The 17,710-nt window shown below is 56.9% G+C and overlaps 1 protein-coding gene across 5 annotated transcripts in view; it reads right to left on the bottom strand.

Moving 5' to 3' along the window:
- The window catches only part of TMEM104 (transmembrane protein 104), a gene marked incomplete at its 5' end in the record, with an annotated part of 60,100 nt that overhangs the window by 23,624 nt on the left and 18,766 nt on the right, over positions 1–17,710 (bottom strand). The gene's annotated exons all lie outside the window — the stretch shown is intronic.

The following is a 17,710-nucleotide window of genomic DNA, read 5'->3' as shown; positions in this document are numbered from 1 at the left end:
ACTGAATTTGGTGGAGGAAGTGCCTGATAGAGGAAGGTTTAATCCTGCAGGGTGGGAAGAGGCCACCCGAGTCTTGCTGACTCGCCTTGTACCCTCTATCACGGGCAGCATCTGAGCTGGCAGAGCAAGTGGCATGTAGGTATGCAGAAGTCACCCGCTCTGCCAGAAAGCAGTTCACTTTGTCAGGGAAAAAACTCCCTTCCCAAAACAGTTGTGAAATCAACATGCTTTGATTTAGGAAGAGCGCATGGAAATGGCATTGCTCCGAGCATGCAGCTGGTTCCACGGGGAGGGTGATACGCAGCCCCGATGAAGAGGAAAAGGCCCGTCTGAGATGAGCTCGGGTACTCGGCTGCCCGCCGTCAGTAGCACCTCCCAGGACCCCCACTAAGGAAGGGGCGATGTCTTAGAAGAAACCTAAAGTCAAGAACCTATAAGCCTTCAGAGGAGCGGCTCTTCCCACTCCTACTTCTGGGAGACAGTGGATTCATGGTTCTTAAATAGCCATACACCGGCCACCCACCAGTTCTTATAAAACAAAACGAAAGCCCCCAATCCTGTTTGCTGTCATCTTTCCTCCTGCTGGGAAGACACGGAGGGGGCCATAGCTTGCTTTTATTTATTTATGGCGGTTGCTGCACGCAGGCTTTCTCTAGTTGCGGCGAGCGGGAGCTACTCTTCATTGCGGTACGTGGGCTTTTCATTGTGGTGGCTTCTCTTGCTGCGGAGCACAGGCTCTAGACGTGCGGGCTTCAGTAGTTGTGGCATGCAGGCTTCAGTAGTTGTGGCTCACCGGCTCTAGAGCGCAGGCTCAGTAGTCGTGGTGCACGGGCTTAGTTGCTCCGCGGCATGTGGGATCTTCCTGGACCAGGGCTAGAACCCATGTCCCTTGCACTGGCAGGTGGATTCTTAACCACTGCGCCATCAGGGAAGCCCGGGACCAAAGTTTTTAATTAGAACTTAAACTTGGATGAAATGCAACAACACCCATAAGTCCATCTCACTCCCCTTGAAAAAGGGGTGGGGGGAGGAGAGAGAGGGCACGCTCTTCTTCGAGGAAAGGGAAGCAGGAGAGAATGATGTGCTAAAGTGATGGCCACCGTACAGGACAAGCGTCCTAAGAGCCTCTGGGCAACCCCATGGGACAAAGGGCGATACACCAATCACCGCCCCTAACAAGTGACAGTGAGAAAACATCTTAGAAGATGTTTCCCTCCCAGCCCTGCCACCGACGTTGGCGTGAGCGAAGGGATAGGATCCGGGGGGACAAAGGCCAGATGGTCAGGGAAGCCAGCAGTGGCCCTCAAAGCACCAAGGCAACGCTTCTGTGGTGTCCCATCGTTCCCGGGCCGAGAGGGGGCTTGGGACTGAAGGAGGTAACACCCTGCCCGGCTGGGTAACTGGCTGGACGGCCAGTCCTTGGAGTGCCTGCTTACCTACTTATTTCCCTCTAAAAATAAGCATCTTTCTGGTTTGTCTGTGGCTCCCATGGTGTAGTGAGATGGAGCTTCCCAGAGACAAGAATTCAGCCATCAGCAGCTTTCTCTCACTTCAGCTGTCGGTTCCTGACTTTCAACATAACAGAGCGGCAGATCCACTTGGAGCATTCTTGTACTAGGGCTCTGGGAGGACTCCGACTTCTCTCGTGAACCTAGCGGGGGTGACGAAGCAAAAAGTCTTGGAAGGGCGAATGGCGCTATGCTGCCTGATCTACCTAAACACACAGGGACCCGTGGGGCTGACTACCCAGTACGCGGGCCTGCAGGGAGCCAGGTGGCCACACACCGAGGGCACGGCTGAGCTCTGTGCACGGGCCCTGGAGGTTACTTCAAATGACAAAGGAAACGGACGCCCTGCTGACAGGGCTGTCCTTGTTGGGCGCTAAGGGTTAAGAGTTAATTGGGGTTAATGGAAACTCAGCACGAACCCGTCCCTAAATGGGAGCTGAACTTTCAGCACGTCCTTGAAGTGCACTGAAGAAATGTTCAAGGATTCTATTTTTATTTCTAAGTGGCTGTGAACGTTTTGGTTTGGGAGTTTGTATTTTCCCAACTTGAATGACAATGTCTGGTGATCCAGCCATGAGAAGGCGGTGCGTTCTGAGGCAGTGAGGGACAGCGGAGGGACCAGAGGCTTCGGGGTCACACGCTCAGGGCGGGGGTCTGAATCCTAATGTTGTCCCAGGTAACAGAGAGACCCTGGAGCGCTCGTGAACTTCCCAGAGCATGTTACGTGTGCAGAGAAGGTACTCAATAAACATCAGCCCTGGCCGTGGGACCCCAACAAGGATGAGCACACCCTCACGTTATCACAGCCCACCTGCCCTCCCAACATCCCGGGAGGGGGAATTCGGAACAACTGAAGCCAACTGACGACCTCCGGCCACAGAATGTTAGGTCAATCCTATTCCTATTGGACTTACAGCACCTCCACCCCAAGCGCTCCTCAGGGGGAGTTCAAGTTCTCCCCACCAAGCATGAAGGATCAGTCGTCATGCAGATGCAATGCACCATGTGAGGGAGCGAGAACAGGGGGTGGGGCTGAAGCGGAGTCAGCAGCTTGTGCACTGGACCCAGTGAACCATCCATCAGCACAGCCTCTCTGCCAAAACCCTGAGACGAGAGGCATCGTGCCACCTAGAGGAGGTCACCTGAATCCTGCAGGAGGACCGGCACACTCACAAGAAGCTCTGAGAATGAGGTTTCAGAAATGACAACCTTCCCCGACAGGCAGGGAGGGGCTGACCCCGAGACCGTGAGGAGCCCTGCTGTGGGAGGGGGCTCCTGCCAGGACAGACTGCTGGGCTCCAGACGACCAAGCCAGCCATGATGGGGGCGCTGCCAACCTCTTACTCACCGATCCCTCCAATATGCTTACCTGGTGGAGAAGGAGTGATGGAGACGGATGGAGGCTGGACGCCTCTCCAGCCCCCACAGCCACCTTGCAGCCGTGGCCCGTCTGACCGGCACCCTCCCCGGATGCGCCGCTTAGGGCGAGTCACCCCGTCTTAGTGTCCCTGGGTCCCTCCCCAGCTTCCCCAAACTTCACCTAGAAGGTACTTTGGAGATGCTTGCTGAATGGGTTGAAAGACTGAAAGATTCAGGTGATGCCTGAAGATGAAAGTGGAGGGCTAGGACTTCCCTGGTGGCGCAGTGGTTGGGAATCTGCCTGCTGGTGCGGGGTACACGGGTTCGATCCCTGGTCCGGGAAGATCCCACGTGCTGCAGAGCAACTAGGTCCGTGAGCCACAACTACTGAGCCTGCGCTCTAGAGCCCGTGTGCCACAACTACTGAAGCCCGCGCGCCTAGAGCCTGTGCTCCTCAACAAGAGAAGCCACCGCAATGAGAAGCCCGTGCACCGCAACGAAGAGCAGCCCCCGTGCGCAGCAACAAAGATTCAATGCAGCCAAAAATAAATACATTTAAAATAAATTTTAAAAAAAGAAAGAAAGAAAGAAAGTGGAGGGTTGACGCCCAGATATTCTAAAGCAGCGTGTGATTCTGGAACATAGACGTCAACTCTATAAACCCAGCTGTTATCTCATGACACCCTTCAGCAGAAAACAAAGTCCACTCCTGTCAAACAATTCAGCCCCATTCGGACTGAGCGAGCGCCGAGACTCATAACATCTGTAGTGCTCATCAAAAGGTGAGCGCGTGCCTGCTGGCAGACACTAAGCCCAGGAGAGCAAGGCGCGGAGCCCCAGGCCAAGGCAATAAGGAGCCAGAAGTGAGATGACCCAGAGAGTTCTTAAGTAGCCACTGAGCTACAGAACAGAGGCAAGAAACCAAACCCACACGGCAGGAACTCAACCGCCTGTCAGACCCGGGGATCGGGGGGCTGGCTGGGAGAAAAGACCTCTCCCCACGCACGATTCACCGAGAAGAGGATGAAACGCTGGGGCACCTTCCCGGCAGCAACACAGACTGGCCAGGGTGGGGGTGCCTGAACAACCTCCGCTAAGGTACTGGTGAACACGGTCTTTGTCTCTGATACCGGGAGCCTGGGAGAGTGATTTCGGGTAGGGACCACAGAACCCCGTGCACACGGGCAGCTCTGGCTGTCCAAGCCCGGAGCGCTGCCTCCTGCAGGGCGTGAGTTCAGTCGCTTTGTGGCTGGGGAGGGGGCGGCCTGGAAGACAACGGCGGAGAGCCCCCCGGACTGAGCCGACGCGGCAACTGCACAGGATGAGGGCTCCAGCTCTGAGAGGGGAGGGCTGGACACAGGACGGTCCAGGCCCCCGGCGCATCGCTCCCCAGCTCTCAAGGAGCCTGGGTGATGCGACCTCAGCCCTGTCAGCCCGGAGACAACCGTGCACGCAGAGGGCAGGTCTCGGGCTCGCTCTGTGGCTCCCCGGACACGCTGACTAAAAGGCTGCCTGGACTGTTTGACAGTTGAAAACATCCCCAGATCCCTCCCTCAAAGCGGCCTGCTTCCCTTTCTTTCAAGGCAGCTGGAAACAGAACAGACCTAGGAAAGAACCCAAATAACTATAACTTCCTTTTCCGAGCCCCCTTCTCACTCAGATGAGATAGAAAATCCCTACTTAGGGACCTGAGGTTTGTATCCAGCTTTATGGTTTTTGCTCTGGGAGGCCAAAAAAAAAAAAAAAAAAAAAAAGAGCATGTCTCCTCCCTAACCCACAGATGGTGAAAAAGATAGGTTGGGAAATTCATCCCAAACTTCTATTATCAAGCACCGCGATGTCCTACCAAGGAGTCTGGCTGCTTCGTGCAGTTTTAGAGATGGTGGGAGGAGCGACCTGGGAGGGGGTGAAATGTCACAGCCTATGGGAGGCTCCTCCAGTGCAGGGTGGCCTGGCATGTGCTGTGCCCACTGCTGGAGGGAGCCCGGGTCTTTCCAGAACATACGCTGTGGCTCCCAGCCAGAGGTCTCCACCATCACATCACAATCCCCTCCCGGCCTTTGGAGTCAGGCGGCGTCCCATGCACCTGGTCCAGGTGTCATGCCCACATCATCTCCCACCTGGTCCAGGTGTCATGCCCACATCATCTCCAAGCCCCCAGTTCTGAGGGGGTGCTGTTGGCAGCGAGGGAGGGCTCTGCCCCCGACCAGACCACTCTTACGCCCAGAGCCTTCTCCTACTTCTTGACACTCCCCAGGAGACTAAGCCACCTCTCAGAGAAGGAAGGCTCTGCACGGGGGTGGGGAAGAAGGAGGCTCAGAGAACCAAGGAACAAGTGAACCAACATTACCGGGCACCTACTGAGTGCCCAGACACGACGGCATCTTCCATCTAAGATCGCTTTTTAATCCTGACACCCTACAAATTGGTTCTTGTCTCCATCTTAAAAAAACTGAGGTTGAGGGGGATTAATGAACTTGTCTAAGATCTCATAATAACCAAGACACAGCTGACATGAGAGCTCAGGTTGTCTGTATCCAAGGCCCAGTCCTCCTTTGGAGCACTTGACTGCCTCCCTTGATTACGTCCTAGAGAGAGTCTCTCCACCGCCCCCTCCACGTCCCTTCCAGGCTGGCTCCCAGGGCCGGGCCAGGAGGGCTGGTCTGGTCTGATGGCATTAGCCTGGCACGGCTGCTGCCGCCCTTGCCCTCTTATTGGAGGACAAGCCTGGGTGCCTGTGTTGTCTCTTTCTCAGCTGAAAAGCCAGATGGTAACCAGTGGTGGGCAGAGTTCCAAGGATTTGATGCCAGAGCTGCAACCCTTGTGATTTGGGAAGAAAAGATAAATATTGTGGAAAACCCACACAGTCACTCACTCAATGATGATAAGCCATCAGGGTTTAAAAAGGACGGCCTGGCTCCTCACAAGTGTGAAAGAGACCGGGGCGGCGGGGGGCGGTCCACCTCCCCCCCACATCCAGGTGAAAGACCAAGGGGCTTGATCTTGAACTAGGTGGGCTTTAAGGACATTATGACAAGGAGCTGGGGAGGGACAGGGGGTGTGTGAGGATGTGGGAAGTGGGGTGAAACAGGTGGAAGGCTGGGGGCCCTGCCTGGGGAAAAAGACTGGACTTTGGAGCTGGCACCTGTTCTAATACTTCACTTCTCACACTCCAGGTGCCAAGAGGTGGCAGAGAAAGAGATGGGTGGTGAGCCATCCTCGACCTCCTGGCACCTGGACGGCTTTGGACTGCTCCCCGCTATCTGCAGCCGCCAAAGATAGGGGGCCCCTAAGCCCTCGCTGAGGGGCAGCTTCTGTCCCAGCACCAAGGAGCAGAGGACGGCCACGCCTCTGGGGAAGGAGGGGTCGGCTGGACGGGGAGGTTTTCTGGCGGGAGCAGTGGCCGCCAGCTGTGGTGAGCCCTGGGCGTCAGCAGGCCCAAGGGCTGATGGAGGGTCTCGCACCCGTGCCTGGCCACAGACCCAGTGGTGGCGGCCCGCCTGAAAGGTCTCGTCCACTCAGATGCTCATGGAGCAACCCCCCTGCGTGCAGCCCCATGCTGGCTCTGGACTGAAAGGTGGATAAGGCATGGCCCTAACCTCGAGGAGCTCACGGTGAGGCCAAGGAACTGAACACGGATAAGAGTCTGATTACTGCCATGTGTGGGTGAGGGGCGGGGGTCTCTGAGCTCAGTCTGGAATGAGTGAGTGCCTGTCGGGCTCTGAAGCGAGGGAAAGGCACGTGAAGGGCACAGAGCCGTGAAAGTACCCAGAGTCTGTGGGGGACAGTGGCCAATGAGGGTGGGCAGTGGTGAGAAAGTTCCAGGAGATTAGAGCAGACCACGTCCCGTGAAGGAGTTTAGAGCTGCCTTACAGAGAGGAGTTTCTAAAGGATTTTAAGTACAGAGATGGCAGTCAGATTTACCTAAACCCAGGCTGAAAGAATGAAATACCAGAAACAGAAAAGCCTCATGACCTTGGGGCAATCCTCAGGCTGGGAGGAGGCAGCTCTCCGCGGACAAGCTGCCCAGGCGCCCGGGCTCCACGGCCCTCCTTGGAATCCCCCGGCTGGGAGTCCTCCTCTCTGTTCTCATGGGAGGAGATCTGAAAGGGACTTGGAACATTAGAACTCTAAGTGCTGGGGGCCGGAGGAGAGGAGGCACGGCTGGGACTCCCCGTCCAGCTGGGTGCAGTGACAGATGCATGAAAATGTTGACCTAGGCCCCGGCGGGGAGGCCGAGCAAGGAGGTGCACAAGCCCAGGTCAGGCTCCGAAGCAACCGTCCACGGCAAGAAGAAAACAGGTCTCACGGGGGAGGCAGGGCTCTTCTAATGGGCAGCAGAGTTTGAAAGCTCCAGAAGATTGCGGCAACCTCTCTCCTCGGGCTCAGTGAACAGATGCACAGATGAGAACTTCTTGGGCACCGCAGGCTAGGTTTACCCCTTCCCACTTTTTAGCCACTGAAATCTGTCCACAGAGAATCAAAACCAGCTCTGTGTCCCGGTCTATTTCTGCTGGCTGTCAAGCAAGGGGAGGGGACGGGTACCTGGCGTTCCTCCCCCCAAGGCCGGGTGAACTTACACGCTGCCTCACAGACACGAGGAAGCTGGAGCTATTGGCCACGTGATCCAGGGGCTGGGGAACAGCTGTCGGGGCCAGACTGGAGATCAACTGGGCCTTACAGGTCCTCAGAACAGGAGGACTTGAGGGGAACAGGTGGGCAGGTAACACTCTATATCGTGGACTGTGTCATGAGTAACAGGGGGTGGGGAGCCTCTGGGCCATCAGCCCTGCCCCTCAGCTCCCTCGGAAAAAAGCACCCACACCCCCAACCACCGGATCCTGTCAAGAACGAAGATGCTCAGATAGCCTGGGTGCTGGGCGGGACGTGAGCCGCGTGGACCCTTAGGACCCGCAGGGCTGTCAGCGCCTCCAGTAACCAGCTGGCATCTGACTGCTTCTGCTGGCCCCGCCCCGGGGACATGAGGAGGCGGAGCCGTTGCCCTCTGTCACCTCGACTGCCTGATGCCTGCGTGATGCTCCAGGAGAGGTGCCAGATACTCACTGCTCATCTCTGCGCAGGGAGAGTGGGGCCAGGGCTGGAGCGGAGGGAGGGAGGGAAGGAAGTCAGGGGCCCGGGACGCGGGAGCCCTGCAGAGAGCACAGGCGGGCTGGCTCCACCCCTCCCCCGCTGACCCCCGACCTCGAAACAGACGGAAGGGAGCAGGATTCTTTGTGGGGTACCGAGTAACCCTGGAGGTGGGGAGGGAGGGGAGCCGGCAAGTCAAGGGGGCTGACTAACGAGCTCCGTCGAGTCGGGTGTAAGAAATCACGCTAATGACCCCCGGCTCCCTCCCTAGTGGGTGGTCAGAGGCCGAGGCCTCTCTGTGGGGCTGGCACGCTGTGGGCTCCAAGAGGAAGGGACCGGGAGGGACCTGTTGGCCACAGGTAACAAAGCAGCCGCCGGCAAAGGGGTACTGCTGGAGGCCCTCTTCTCCTGGGGACACTCAGAGTCTGAAACCAGTCTGGTCAGAGCAGGAGCGCAGCTGCTCCCTGTCTGCACTGACGTGCAGGAGGCATCAGCTTCAGGCTGTTACTCGTGACGCCGGGCTGGAGACCTGCGATGCCTGCCCCCGTCTCTCCCTGGAGGAGGCTCGGCAGGGCCCTGACCGCTGCCTACTCAGCTGCAGCCTGGGGAGCAGATCCAAGGGAGACCAGAGCAGGCCTCTCCCCGGGAGGCTGGGTGTCAGCAAGGCCACTTATCGCTGCGAGAGGGCCTCGGCCAGCAGACTTTCTCAAAGGGGAGAGGACAGAGAATCACCCTCAGAATAGGTGGAAATTGCAGATTCCTGGGCCTTGCAGTCCTAGGTGCTGCTACATTGGGCCTGGGGTGCGACCCGGGGATCTATATTTTTAATAAGTGCCAGTGGTCCTGGAACCAAGTTCCGAGACCCAGCTGAGGCTATTGTTCCTGACCGGGGTGGGGAGAGGGCTGGGCAGTGTTCCTGGAGGCCGGTGACCCATCCCCCGGGTGGAGCACAGACTCCTGAAACAGCAGTGAGCAGTTCTCCTGCCAGAACTGCTTGGGTGTCACAAACTGGGGGGGGGCCTTCCAGCCCTGGTCAGCATCCAACCTGGCCCGGCAGCCTCTTCCCTCCTCCCGTCCAGGTTTCCAGAGAGCGTCGCAATCCGCGGCTAAAGGAGGTTCTTCCCGTAGCTCAACTCAACATGCCCGGCTGTGCTCTGTGACCCTTCCTTCTGGCTTCACACGGCATCTGCTCAGCAATGCCCTCTGCGGTACCTCCCTTTGCACACGAAGGCTTATTAAAATGTACCTTTGGCCTACTCTTGGCTAATCCATGAGACATCCCAAGCTCGTGCTAATTAATCGGATGTCATTATTGATATGCACCCTAATTGTTCAGCTCTGCCTAATCACGCCCGTGTCCCGGGCACCCTTCTGCTGGCTGAGAACCCTTCGGGGTTCTTTGGCTGCTGCTTTCTCCTCGGGGCCAGCCTGCAGGCTGGGGAACGTGCCCGTGGATACTTTTAGTTTCCGCACGGTTTGCTGGGCCTCCGGTTGGGACACCCGCCACACGGAGGAGCACGCTTATTACTTTGGAATGAGTGCTTTATTTAAACAATCACTGCCAGGGCCCTGGGACACTATTTAGAAAGACAGCAGATTCTGTTTATAACAGACACCCTGTAACAGACAGTAAGCATCGTTCAGGGGGTAGCACAGCCTCACAGAAGTCAGCAGGGCCGTCGCGAGGACCACGGACTCAGCCATGGAATGAAAGCATCAGAGAGACACAGAGCGAAGGAGGAACGTGGTTCAGCGTATACAGTTTTGATCCTCGTTAGCACAAGACATTTAAGAACATTCCATGTTACTCTTAAGACAACTGGAAGGCTGCTCTATTTCTTATACTTTTTGGGAAATGAAGCCAAAAAAAAAGAGCGGGGGAGAGTAAGGATCTGAAATTGACAACCGGGACATTTCCTTAAAGAATACAAAGTCATTTTTTTTTAGCTCTTTGCCCAGAAATGGGAGGTTTGCAAGCAGAGGGGATGCAGAGTCTGGAGATGGCCTCAGCTGTAGCGTTTTGGGAGTTTGCCTGGAGCAGCTTCTGAGGGGACTGACTAAAAACACACAGACAGGGCTTCCCTGGTGGCACAGCGGTTGAGAATCCGCCTGCCAATGCAGGGGACACGGGTTCAAGCCCTGGTCTGGGAAGATCCCACATGCCGCAGAGCAACTGGGCCCGTGAGCCACAACTACTGAGCCTGCGCGTCTGGAGCCTGTGCTCCGCAACAAGAGAGGCCGCGATAGTGAGAGGCCCGCGCACCGCGATGAAGAGTGGCCCCCGCTTGCCGCAACTAGAGAAAGCCCTTGCACAGAAACGAAGACCCAACACAGCCATAAATAAATAAATTTTAAAAAATTAAAGAAAACAACAACAAAAAAAAACCCCACACACAGACATGGACACACACACCTGGGTCAGTGGCCAGGACCAGCCCGGGGAGCTCATGAAGCAAGGAACAGCAGCTTTTCACCCCTGACCACGCTGTGCACAAATAAAGAAGCCTCCAGCTTAGGGCGTGCCCGGGATCAGTGTGAAGTGTGGGTAAAAATGGTCCTGAAAGAGCACAGTGCAGAAGGTCCCCAGCAGGGATGAACACTCCCCATGGAGACTTATTTGGAAGTTTCCCAACCAAATTGGCCTGTGCATGAGTGTGGGTCGTGGGTATATTCTTAACAAGCTCCGTGACGCTTTCCCGGCTTGGGGCCCTGTGTGTGTGCACGTGCGTGTGTGTGTATCCGTCTGTCCGTGATGTCCACGCCAACCCCATGTCGGCCTCTTTCTCCGCGAAATGGGCTCTGGATTCCTGCACTTTACACACAAACATACGGATACGCTTTACCCAAGAGATGGGCCTCTAAAAGTTCTATTTATAAATACTTAATTTCCACAGAATAACGTTTTAAGCGCACTAGGGAAAGTAAGTACTCAAGAGAAACCTACAGCGAGCCCTTCTGTAAAGTAACAAATTGTTTTGTAACAAATAATTACCCGCTGAGTTCGTTTTATACATTGGGATTTTCACATCATGGGGCTTCTTACAAGCCGAGCCTGCTGGCAGGGGTGGTCCGGTTCTGGTCCGGTTCTGGCGCACAGATAACTTTCCCCATCGCAGTGCCCTTCCCTGAGTGAACTGGGGAAGGGGGCAGGGAGAAAGGACGAGACACCAGACAAGCCAAACTGACAGTTTCCCGCGTGCCCAGGGTAAAAGTGGCTTGTGCCCTGGGCAAGTCCTATGTGTAAGGATGTACTCATTACTTTCCAGACGACGGAGACGGGGGTGGAGATTGGGGACATTCTAACGGGGTCAGAGAGACACTCAAGCTGCCACTGTGAGAAGGGGGTCTGGGCAGTTCACCTGGCTCAGGAGCTACAACCGAGTTCCCTTCATCCATTAGGACGGAAGAAAGGCCAGAGGACTCAAGCTCAGCCGGTGAGCAGCTTCCAGGGCTCGGGGAGGGGGTGGTGGGGACTGTCTTGTGATCCTGATGCCCGTCACCTGCTATCTTTACCGGGAGCTCGGAGCGGATGGCACAGGGGAGTCAGCGCCGTCCTCTAAGCTGGTGTGTCAGGCATCAGCCACCGCAGAGGCAGGACGCGGGGTGTGATGGATGGCGAGCTTAACGCTGGCGGACAGAACCGATGTCCCCGAGAGCCGTGTTAAAAATAAAAACAGTCCTCCCACTGAGCTGGAGGGACCTCGGGCCAAAAACCCCAAGGCACTGGGGGTCAGGGAGGAGGGGGTCACCGTGGTCCAGCGAGGCGCTACCCAGGTCTCCTTGGAAAGGTGAGGGCTGGTCCTGAGCAATGCTGGGCAGCAGCTGGGCTGGCACTGGGGACGGACCGGAGGCTGTGCCCAGACACCAGTAGCAGTGGGGGGGCGGTGACGGGGGTGCCCCTGGGGTCCCTTGGCAGGAGCTGGAGAGACAAGCCATAGTGTCAGAGTGAGTGACAGCGTGATCTGAACTTCATTTAGAAAGGGCTGGGGGGGATGGAAAGCACAACAAAATACAAGCAGCCATTCCCTGGGTGAGCCATAGAGACCGCTTCCTAGGAAAGGAAGGAAGGAAGGAAGGGAGGGAGGAAGGGAGGAAGGAAGGAAGGAAGGGAGGGAGGAAGGGAGGAAGAAAAATGCAGGCCTGTCCCTGTATTGTTGATATCCTTGAAAAAGAAGAGACGAGCTAATCCTTTAAAGTCAGTCATTTCAACCTGAGCGCTGGTCACTGTTTGAAGTTAGAACTTGCTCAGCATGAGCGGAGTGGGAACATGCCGTTTTAGGGTGTTGGGCAGAAATTCTTTCTTCCTTGAGACCCAGGATCGTGGGCTGAAAGCAGAGGTTCGGCGCTTGGAGGGCTAGCACCCTGAGACACAAGGCCTCTCGGGGGGCCAGAGGAGCTGGCAGACGACCGCAGACCCCCACCAAGTCGGGGTGGGACGGGCCCGGGTCGGGAGAGCTACTCTGCTCGCCGCACCTGCAGGGGGTTGCCCAGCACCGGCATCTTCCCACCGGCGGGCGGCGAGGAAAGGGTGAGGCACAACAAAACTGACCTTCCGGGAGCCTCCAGAACCAAATGAGGAGCTGATATCGGGGTAGGAAGGGAGGAAAGGAAGGGAAAGAAGACGGGCTTCCCTGGTAGCCCAGGTAGATCCCCAAACAGTCCCCATCCTATGAGGGAGGCGCCTTGATTTCCCAGACCCTGTACGCAACCCCCTTCTTGCCCAGGTGGCCGGGAACCTCCTCTTGGCTTGTTCCACTTTGGTGCTGGGCTAGGTCCCAACCCATAGGAGTCAGACAGGAGGGCGATGTCCCCAAAGAAGGGAAACTGCCACTGGTCCGTTTACTGTGCTTAGGGCCCTGCTCTCCATCTGCGGATGGAGCCAACCCGTTAGACTCCTCCATGAAGACGGCCCATCCTGGGAGCATTGCGCTTGCCCTCCAGGACCACCCTTCCTGTCTCTCTATGGTCTCTGCTTCCTTCCGGGTTCCCCACGTTGTGCAAATCCAGGGGCAGCGCTCACACTGTCTCATATGGGGGCTGTGCTCTAGGGGCACAGGCTGGTGCCCCTGGAGGTGTCCCCGAGAGTCCCGAGGTCCTGTGAAGTCACTACTGCCGCTGAACCTTGTTGCTTCACACTAACTTTCCCTCCTCACTGGTCCTGAAGGCCTCTAGACCACCTCCTGCCCCAGAATCGGTAAGAATAAATATTCAAGCAATGGCAGCGGTGACCCACTTTTTAGCAGATGCCACAGTTCCAGGGTACCGTGGTTGCTACTGAAAGAACAGAGAGAGAGACCGTGGCAGGGAAGGGAGACGTCCTTGGGCAGACGCTCTGAGTTCCAGCATTACTTGAGTGAACGGAAGAAGCCCATCTCGCTACCTAGGAGTGAGGGGCGGCAGGAAGACAGCAGGTCAACCAGGCAGGTGGGCAGGATTTGCAGACACAGGTCACTGAGCAGATGCCATCCTGGGGCAGCGTTGCCCCAAGCTCTGCAAACGTCAGGCTCCCAGGGCTGACGAGCAGGTGTGACCTGCGCCCTCGCTTCTGGGCTCTCATCTCTGCCTCAGCTCAGTGACCCTGGGGAAGTCACGGTCTCCAAGTCTCAGTTTTCTCTGCTGTGAAATGGGATGAGGCCACAGACCTTACTGTTTGGCTGGGAGGACCAAAGCGGAAACGAGAAAGTAATGGGTAACTTGCTACGCTGACGCAAACCACACAGCAGGAAGGACCTGGCAGTGCTCGGCCTGGCGCCTCCACTCGGGTACGTCACTCCGTCCTCCACCCCCCCAACACAAAGGATGTTTCTTCCCTTGAATGGTACCGTTCTAGAAAGAGACTGTTTGGTTTTAAAAAGGGGATCGTGTGGGACTTCCCTGGTGGTCCAGTGGTTAGGACTCTGTGCTCCCAATGCAGGGGGCCCGGGTTCGATCCCTGGTCGGGGAACTAGATCCCACATGCCTGCATCCCGCAACTAAGACCCGGAGCAGCCAAATAAATAAATAAAAATAAAAAAGGAATCGTGTGCTGTTTTAAACGTTGCCAGTGGCAGAGGCAAGCGTTGCCGTGTAAGACTGAGACAAGGTGGATTCAGAAAACAGCCTCCTGCCAGAGAAGGAGAGACCAGGACCCTGGGTAAAGGCCCAGAAGGACCCTTCACCGCTAACCTGAGCCTGAATCAGACTGACCTGCTCCTTTAGGAAGAGTTCAGCAGGCAGAACGCCCCCTGCAGCCCCCAACACATACCCTGTTTCTTCAAGGGGTGTCCGGAGGGAGAGGCCCCTCTGTCTGGCAGAGGGTGGCAGGTCACCTGCCAGGCACCTGCAGGCTGCACCTCTCTCCCAGCTCACCCAGACCCCGGAGGTGGATCTCACAGCTCCTGCGTTCAAGGCAGCATGGCGAGCCAGGGTGACCTTGGCCTGTCTCAAAGCAGCCCACGAGGGGCCCCCTGCCCAACGCTGCCAGTTTGCGGCCGGGTCTCCAGCCAGGATGAGCTCCGCTCTGCCATCTGCGGGCCCGGCTCTGCCCGGCCGGGGCCTGCTGGGCCGCCGGTGCCGCAGCGGCATCTGCCCACCTGTGAGCTGTGGAGGCCGCTCCTGCCGGCAGTGAGGAGGCTGCAGCGCTCGGGGAGTCCCGCTGTCCCCCCAGGACTTCCCCCTGACACTCTCCAGGAGGCGGTACCGACGGGGCCCGGGGCGCAAATGAGGCCGGACGGCCCTGCAGGAATGAGGAAGGAGAACGAGAGCGCCCTTGACTCAAGGGGACAGCGACACACGTCCTGCTTCCCAGACGCTAGGGATAGTCCGATTCCTGGACGGAACTCATTTCCATATGACCCTGCCTGTTCACCAGCAGCTCCTGACTCTTCCTCACCGTGTAGGAAAATGAAATGCTAAATTCTGACTTTGTTTCCTACTGAAGCCAGAGATGCTCTGCGGAGAGAATCCCAGGACGGTCCCCAGCCTGGAGGCAAGGCTGCGGGTTTGAAAGCGCTGGGGCGTCAACAATGTCCCACTTGATCCTTCAAAGGAGCAGGAGGCGTGGGCGGTGGGGCTGGGGAGATCAGATCCTGATGTTAATTCTCATGGGCCCTCGTGACGGGGGGGCCCAGGTCACTGCTGGCTCCAGCTGTGGCGTCTTGCTGGGACGCCCTGGGGGCACGTGTGACTCACGGGACCACCCCCGCCTCACAGTGCCCTGCTCTGCGGCTACTCCAAAGAGGGGGAGGGAGAAACTGACTCATATCAGCTGCACGGGAATCACAGGATGTGGACGGAGGTCACAGGCTACGGGAGGGGAGGAGGAATTTTCCACTCATTAAGGTCAAGGGCTTTGGGAGGCGACCGGTAGCTGGTGGTAGAGAAAGCTCCCTTCTGACAAGTAATCATGATGCTACACAGGCTGGCCTCTGGAGAGGGTTAATATCCCAAATATTCTCATTCTGTGTGTGCATCTCAGCAGCACTCCCGGAAAGACAGAAGAGACTGCTTCCAGAGGACTTTCTAAAAATTAAACCGTAAAGTTAAAGCCAGAAAATACTGTCCTGGAATAGAAAAGAAGTGGCTATTAGAGGTCCTTTTGAACATGCAGGCCAGACAGGTGTATCGTTTACCTGAGACAAAGAAGTGGCTGTGCCTGGGGTGGGAAGGGGGCTTTAAACCCGCCTGCCTCCGTGGCCAACGCTGCAGCAGCAAAACAGCTGGTAGAAAGAGGCGCGACGGGAATCTCTAGGCGGGATGGACAATCTTCCAAACATGAATGACTGGGGGGCGAGGGGAAAGAATGCCCCTCTTCTCCCATGATCTGAAGGGGCCAGTTGGTGGAACAAGGACGCAGGGATGAGCCCCACGGGCCGGACTTGGGAGGGGAAGATGCTGTTAGCACCTGTCACAGAGCGCCCACGACGGAGGAAGGAAACCCACGTCTGCCAACCCCCTCCTTCAGTCGCTAGGCCGCTTCCGACTCACTAAGAGGGGGTGGCCTGCAGAGGGACAGAGCCCCCCCGGTATTTAGGGTCAGGAGGCGCAGCTCTGCGGAAGCCGCGGACCCCGGGAGCCACATGCAAAGTTGTAAAGTAACTTCTGAGACAACGCAAAGGTCCACCTGCCCCGAATTTCTCCAAACCAGGCAGAAGAGCACGTCTGAACCGAAAACCTTCTGAGCAAACTGAAGTCCCCGGCAGTGGGAGGGTGTCAACAACCTAGAGAGAACGGGCTCAGTTTCTGCTCAGCCCCGCCCCCTCCTATTTCGTGCAGCTTTTGTGGGCCTGGTGGCAATTAGCTTTATGAGTTATAAGTGCGATATCTAGGAGACGAAGGCAGTAATTAATGCCTGTCTGCTTTCCTGAAGGGTTCCTTCTGTTCGGTCAGACATTTATTGAGATCCGGGCAGGGAGGCTTCCATCACGTGGAAGGTTTATAGGAATGAGAGGAAGAACAATTTAATAAGGCAGTAACGATGCTGCTAAATAATTCATCGGGCCGATGGCGGCAGCAACGTTCCCAGCGCTCCCTGTCTCTTCTGCCGATGGGCGGGGGAATGAGCCAGGCAGATCCTGCACAGCCTCCCGCAGCGCCCCCGTAAAGACCTGCCTGAGGGGCTCCGCCGCTGACCCTCCCTCCTGGACCTGCTCCCGGCTCTGTGCTGAGCCCCTTGCACCCTTTCTTCAACCTCCTCCTTCTGCCTGACTGTGCCGGTTAGAGACCCAGATGGGTCCTTACAATTACCAACACTTTTGCTAACTGTATCAATCACGGTTTGTTGAAATGCTGAGAGGCTAACAGGCCTCCGCTCTCCAGGGTTCTCCTGGTGGCCCTGCTGAGTTCTCTGCCTGCCCCCAAGGCTGGGGAAGTGGGGAAGGGGCTGGGAAATTAACGTGCCACCGAAGTCCCATCGGACCTCGGCTGAGATACAGTTCTCCTAGAAGACACCCTCCTAGCCGTAGCTGACCACCCGACTGCTCCAGAAACGCATAGAGGAAAACAAATCTCTCCCGGGGCTGGGGCCACAGGACTCCTGGGGTAGGTCGATAGGGTGGGACTGGGAAGGCGAAACCACCATTCGGCTGTCCTTGGGGTTAACAAATTCAGAGCCAAATAACAGCTGGTGGGGCCGCGGGAACCTCTGCCAGGATAGGGATAATTAAGTCAAGAGGCCGACTCCCTGAGACTCCCTGAGAGGCCGGCTGTATCGCGTCCCGCTCCACATCAGCTAAGTGGCCGCATGTCAAGCTGTGTGTCACCTAATGCACCTAAATCTGTGCCAGGGCTGAGGAGGACCAGGAGGAAGCAGAGAGTATTAACAGACACCGCACAAGCGAAAGGGAACCATTTCTGAGTCGCGCCTGCAAAGCAGGCAGAGACAGACACCTGCCTCTGGTTTTGCGTCTTATTCCTGAGACCCGTCGGACGCGTTATTCAGCTCCAGTTCCCCCCTCCGCCCACCCCCACCCCGCCCCCAGCAGAAAGCGCTCAAGACGGAGCCTGGACATTCATCTTCTTCCCTCGTCTGCGAGGAGCAGGGGAGACTGGGAGCCAGCTGGGCTGATCCCTCCTGATCTGGAGAGCTGTCTGTAACTGGGGTCGGCCGTGAGATGGCTCAGTCCCGCCTGCCTAGCCAGCAACACCGGCACCCACTCGCGCGCTCTTGGGCTGCCCGGGAGTAAGGGCAAAACGGGGGAAGTTTCCGGAAAGCCAGCCCTGGCCCTCTTACAGGGCTTTGATAAGCATGCCCCTCAAACCCCGAGATGAGTTTATAA

This window comes from Balaenoptera borealis (genome assembly GCF_965194805.1).
Source record: "Balaenoptera borealis genome assembly, chromosome: 20".
NCBI lineage: Eukaryota > Metazoa > Chordata > Mammalia > Artiodactyla > Balaenopteridae > Balaenoptera > Balaenoptera borealis.
Note: the sequence above shows the minus strand (reverse complement) of the source record. Positions and strands in the feature narration are given on the sequence as shown.